General features: G+C 56.3%; 1 pseudogene; it reads left to right on the top strand.

The window, feature by feature from the left end:
* The first annotated feature begins 483 nt into the window (after window positions 1-483).
* On the top strand, window positions 484-2,383 carry LOC141372232 (uncharacterized; annotated as a pseudogene).
* Window positions 2,384-5,537: the final 3,154 nt, after the last annotated feature.

The following is a 5,537-nucleotide window of genomic DNA, read 5'->3' as shown; positions in this document are numbered from 1 at the left end:
CCAGTCTCCTGTGAAGGCAGGTATGGAATATTTGTACCTTTCTTACCCCCAATGGTGTAACTTCTACTGAACCCAGGATACACCGATGTGCACATGGGGAGCCTGGGGAGGCCCTGAGAGGCATAGGGTCTGTCCAGGGTCACAACTCTGGGCACACACAGGAACCAGGTCTGAACCCAGCTCTGTGCCATCACAGTAGAGACACCATCTGCACCCAGGCCTCCCGGGGGATATGGGTGGGCCCTGTGGGTGTCACTGTGTGGTTGGAGCATGGGGGGAGGATGAGCATTGAGCAGCCGCGGGAGGGGGGCACTCTGGGGGCTCTTGTATGAAGAGGAAGTTGGGTAAGGGGACCCCAGGCAGTGATGACCTCAATTCCCTGACAACAGAGCCCAACAGAATTTGGAACCCTTGTAACCAGGCACCCACATTCTACAGACAGCCCCCTGCCCAGCTCATTTCATTGGAGATCTTCAAACCAAGATGTTTGCATGTTGCTTTCTGAGGTCCGGGGGCTGTAGGCAGAAGAAAGTGCGCCCTGCAGACACTGTCCCCCACTGGGGATTTCATGTCAGTGATCCACACCGACTCTGGCCATTTTGCCGGAAGGATAGAAAGGTGACACCAGGAAGCGCAGAGCCGGCCACCAAGCCCCACTCACTCGACCTGTGTAGCCACAGGTGCCCTCCCTGTGTGTGTGTGTGTGTGTGTGTGTGCATGTGTGTGTGTGTGTGCACATGTGTGGATGGTGGTGTGTGTCTGTGTGTGTGCGTGTGTGTGTGTATGTGTGTGTATGTGTGTGTAAAGAGGGATCATGGAGGGTGGGGCCACCCCAAGCAGGAGCAGGGTGATGAGGGTTCAGATACCCAGTAGGCAGGTCATGTTCAAGGTCAAGGCTGGCTGTGTGGGATGGGGTGTGCGGGCGCTGCCCTTCTGCCCGAGCTTTATCCCGATAGACATGCAGGGATGGGTTACTGATTCCCGGATGCAGGGCTGTGTACGCACAGTTCTCTGTCTGATCTGGGAGCAGCAGGGGGACTTGGCAGGAGGATAGTGCAGATGGCCGGGCAGGGCTGTGATGACTTGGGGCCAGCTACCAGTCCCTGTCTTTGCAGAAGACCACGGAGGACATCGAGAGGAGGCTGGTGGACACGCCCTCCATCTCCTCAAGAGAGGGGGTGACCACACAGGGGTCCCCAGAAGCCGGTGCTGGGGATTGTAGGGGAAGACCTCCTACAACACCCAGACCACTGTCCCAGGTGTTGTCCACCGGAGAGTGGTCCAGGTCCCAGAGCCCATGGAGGCCGAGGCCGAGGTTGAGAAGGCTGTGGCTGGGTGTTTGTGGTGTGTGGGGACAGGTCGGTGCTGGCCCCACAGGGAGGGGCCCTCAGAGGCTGGTGTGGGGCCAGGAGTAACGACTGGGCACAGAGCACACAGCGGTGGGCTGCAGTTGGGGAGACGTCCCCGTGAGGGTTCCTTCCCGGCTGTGGCTTCTCTGGGAGACCCTGGGCTGGGCTCTTCCTCTGCAAAGGCCCACAGAGAGCAGGCATGTGGGTGATCTTTTCTCCTCTCACAGCTGCTACACCAACTGAGGAGCTAGAGCCGGATCTGGAGGGAGGGCTGGCGCCTGCAGTGACTTCTGGAGGAGATCAGAAGTCGGCAGGTCACCAGCACCTGGCAACGGAGAGCCTGGCGCTGTCCAGGAAGAACTGGCACCTGCTCCTGCCCCAGCCCCTGCCCCTGCCCCTGCTACAGTTCCTGCCACTGCCCCTTCCCCCACCCCAGCCCAAGCCCCTGCCTCGGACCAAGATCGTGACCGGGCTCCTACCCCTTCCCTTAACCCTGCCTCTGCCCCTGCCCCAGCCCCTGCCCCTGCCTGTGCTCTTGTTCCTGCCCCTGTTCCTGCTCCTGCCCCTGCCAGAGCCACTGTCCCTGACCCAGATCCTACCCTTCCTCCTGCCCTTGTCCATACTCCTGCCAGAGACGCTGCCCCTTCTCCTTCCCCTGCCAGTGGTCCCGTTCCTGCCCCTGACCCAGATCCTGTCCCGGCTCCTGCCCTGGATCCTGCACCTGCCACTACATCTGTCCCTGTCCCTCCCATTTTCCTCCCCCTTTCCCTGCTCTTACCTCTGTCTCTGCCCCTTTCCCTGCCCCTATCCTGAGCCCTTCCCCTACTCCTGCTCCTGCAGGGCTCCCACAGGTGCATCCAGAGCCCAAAGTCCTGCAAGGAGAGCTCCTTGCACAATTACCCTTAGTTCCATCGCCTGAACCCGAGAACCCGCCCGATTGTTTCATCACCTCCCCCTGTGTTCTTTCTCTCTAGTACATATTAACTGTTATTTTATCCTTCCATGTCCTATATACTGTTTATTATTTGTTTTAAATAAAATTACTTGTTTTCAGTTGAACACATCATGAGCATTAAGTACATGCCCAACTTTGTGCCATCACACCCCAGAACATTGCCACAGAATATCTCATTCCGCAAAGGAGTCCCCAGACCAGAAGCCATCCCTGGCCGTTTCTCCTCCAGCCCAGTCCCCGGCAACCTCTAAGCTGCTTTCTATCTCTGTTCCTTTACCTATTCCTGATGTTTCTGTAATTGGAATCACACAATACGGGCCTTTGTGTTTGCCCCCTTATTTTCAAAGGGAACTCCTTTTCTTCTGCGTTTATTTGTCATAAATTTGCCCTTACTTGATATTGAAATCCCCGATGGATTACACATCAGATGTAATCATAGAGGCCACTTTAGGAAAAATGGGCACAATCTCGGGGCCAAGACAACTGGTCCTGCTGGGACACAACAGCCTCACCCCAGACAGCACAGGGCTGGTTCCCCATGAGACCCACACAGAAACCAGGGAAATGCAGAAAGCTGGAAGACACACCACAAAGGGCAAAAGCATTGCTCACAACCCAAGGCCAGAGAAAGGTTTCACCTGACTCTGCTCCAAACCACGCTCCCAGACACTGGGTTCCACAGGGACGGAGACGAAACACATGCAAGTCCAAGGCGGAAGGATAGGCACGCAGGGAATATGTGTCAGAGATGCGGGAGCTCCTGGGGAAGGATTCCGGCAAAGGAAACCCTTGGCAGCCAGTGCTGGTCACCCTCAGACTGGTAGGTGTCTCCTCTGGGGCCAGTAGCCCTGGGGAGAACGTGAGGAAGTAGAGGTCCCCTGGAGAAAACGGTGACAAGCACCCCAGTCTGGGATGACAGTGAGCAGCAACCATCCCAGGCAACAGGTGCACCCATCCTCAGCCTCGGACTCGGTACCGGAAACTCTGGCTCGGTTTTTCACACATGTATTGTCAGGAGTGTACATCACAGTGGTGGTGGAGAGAGCAGGGAATGGAACAACACAAATGTCCAAGGAGATGGACGGGATCCACGGTTCCAGTTCTCATGATCGAATGTCCTGCAGCTACTGTCCCGCTGTCATCCAGGGCACAGGATCTGGGAAGCCCCTCCTAATACCCAACCCTCCTGCCACCCTGCCCCTGGGATCATTGAGAATTGTTTGAGGAGGAAGGGGAGAGGTTCCAGGATGATAGCGGGTCCAAGGAGAAGGAAGGTCAGGACTGGGAGGACAGATGGACGTGCCCTTAGCCACCATCGAAGGCCCGGGCGGGCTGTGATGCCCTCGGACCTCAACCCAAATAGGGGCTCATGATTTATGGACCCAGCTTCTGTGGATTTACTCCCTCCCTCATTCATTCTCTCCCTCATTCTTTCCCCACCTCCAACCCTCCCTCCTCCTCCCTCCATTCCTCCAACCCTTCCTCCTTCCTCCCTCATTCAGCAGAGGATCTGGGGTCCCTGCTGTGTACTGACCAGTGGGGTTTCATCAGTGAGCACCCCCCAACCCACATGGTCACGTCCACTGTGGGAGGTGACGGGGCAGTCCTCGGGGTTAGCAGTGGTGATGAGCACCAGGAATAGGCTCCTGAAAAGAGAGGCAAGTTGCAGAACGCAAAGAATGGACGACCCGTGCTTAGCACTTCCTCTAGAAAAATCTAGTCCTGAAAAATAATGAAAAGTAAGTATATCCTAGAGTTCTTGCAATGTGAGTTCTACTGACAGGTACCTACTTATTCCTAGAACCAACAAAGCATAAATTATCCAGTGTCAACTGGGTTGTTGTGACACAAATTTTCCGACCAAATGACAGCGTTTCAGCCAACATCTCCATGGCTTCTGAGTTTTCCCAAGGGTCTCTGCGATTCTCTGATCCTTCCGTCAACCTCCTTGTGAAGCTCTGTCCTGTCATTTTCCTTGTCTCCTGCCTCTTCTGGGACCCTTCCATGACCTCCCCGCCAGGGCCACCCCTTCCAGGACTTACTGTGCTCAATGGCCTGACACCCACATCCCACGCTGGGTCCTGTGAGCCCGGTGCTATTTGCAAGGACTGTGTGTTCCTTCTGGGGTCACTAGCCATCTCCCTTGCAGTGGCCTGCCTCTTCCTGTGCTGCATCTCCTCTGAACAGTCTGTGAGGCCGGACTGTGCCCAAGTCACGGGCACGGAAGCGAGAGTCCAGAAGGTCCAGACAAACTTCCCCCAGTCCCAGCGTTTTGAGACTGGGTCAAGGATGGTCCACGAACAGAGGAAGACTTGGGCCCAGGGAGACTGAGAGAGGATGTGGCACAGTGAGCCTGCAGGAGGAGAGGGAGCACTGTGGTGACCTGGCGCTCAGGCCTGCTGGGAGAACACAACTCACCCACACCAGCTCTGTCCCCAGGGCTGGAGGTTGTCAGGGTAGCGACCCTCTGAGGCTGCAGGCTGACAGTGACTGACAGGAGAGGAGGAGCACCTGATGCAAGAGTGAAACCTCAGGCAGAGAAGAGGGGGCAGGAGCTCCCCCAGCAACTAGAGGAACTTGGGTTAGCCAGCCTCACAGCCTGCAGGATGGCAAGGGTTAGCAAGAGAGGAGGCACCTGGTGCAGGAGAGGGCCCTCACGCAGAGAGGAGGGGCAGGCTCTCCCCCAGCAGCAGGTGCATTGGGGCAGACTGAGGGGCTTCCGTGGACAACGGTGCCTGCAGCTGGTGTCTCCACACAGACCCCCTCCTCAGGCTCAGCACAAGCTTGTCTGGATGGCCTTTACCCCAGATACAAAGTCTGGCCCAGGGCCCTTGTCAAGTCTGGAATCTCAATCTTTTGACCACAGCTCAAGTGACAAGAAATGGCCAATAGTTTACGTGGGGTTGGGTGCAAAGGGACATTTGCTTTTCTGGCCCATGCTGTAACATTGCTGACATTTTAAAGATCTCAGGGCTTTGATTCAAAATCAGTAGGATGCCGGCGACCCGAGTCGGCTTTCTGGAAACCTTCCTCTGGGACTTGCAGCCCTCCCATCCCACCAGTTCTGCTCAGAATCTCTCCAGGTCACAGACCCACAGTCTTGGCTCCTCAGATGGCCCGGACTATGCACCTTTAAAAAGCGATCCCGGTGGGGCAGCAGGACACACTGCGGAATCCATCAAATCCGCCTCCCAGAAACTGAGGGTACTGCTGGATGAGCTGTCAGAAAACAG

The sequence above is a fragment of the Callorhinus ursinus genome, unplaced genomic scaffold, assembly GCF_003265705.2.
Source record: "Callorhinus ursinus isolate GAN/ISIS: 27379988/994484 unplaced genomic scaffold, GSC_fseal_2.0 scaffold3370, whole genome shotgun sequence".
NCBI lineage: Eukaryota > Metazoa > Chordata > Mammalia > Carnivora > Otariidae > Callorhinus > Callorhinus ursinus.
The sequence above is the reverse complement of the archived record's forward strand: the minus strand, read 5'-3'. Positions and strand labels throughout refer to the sequence as shown.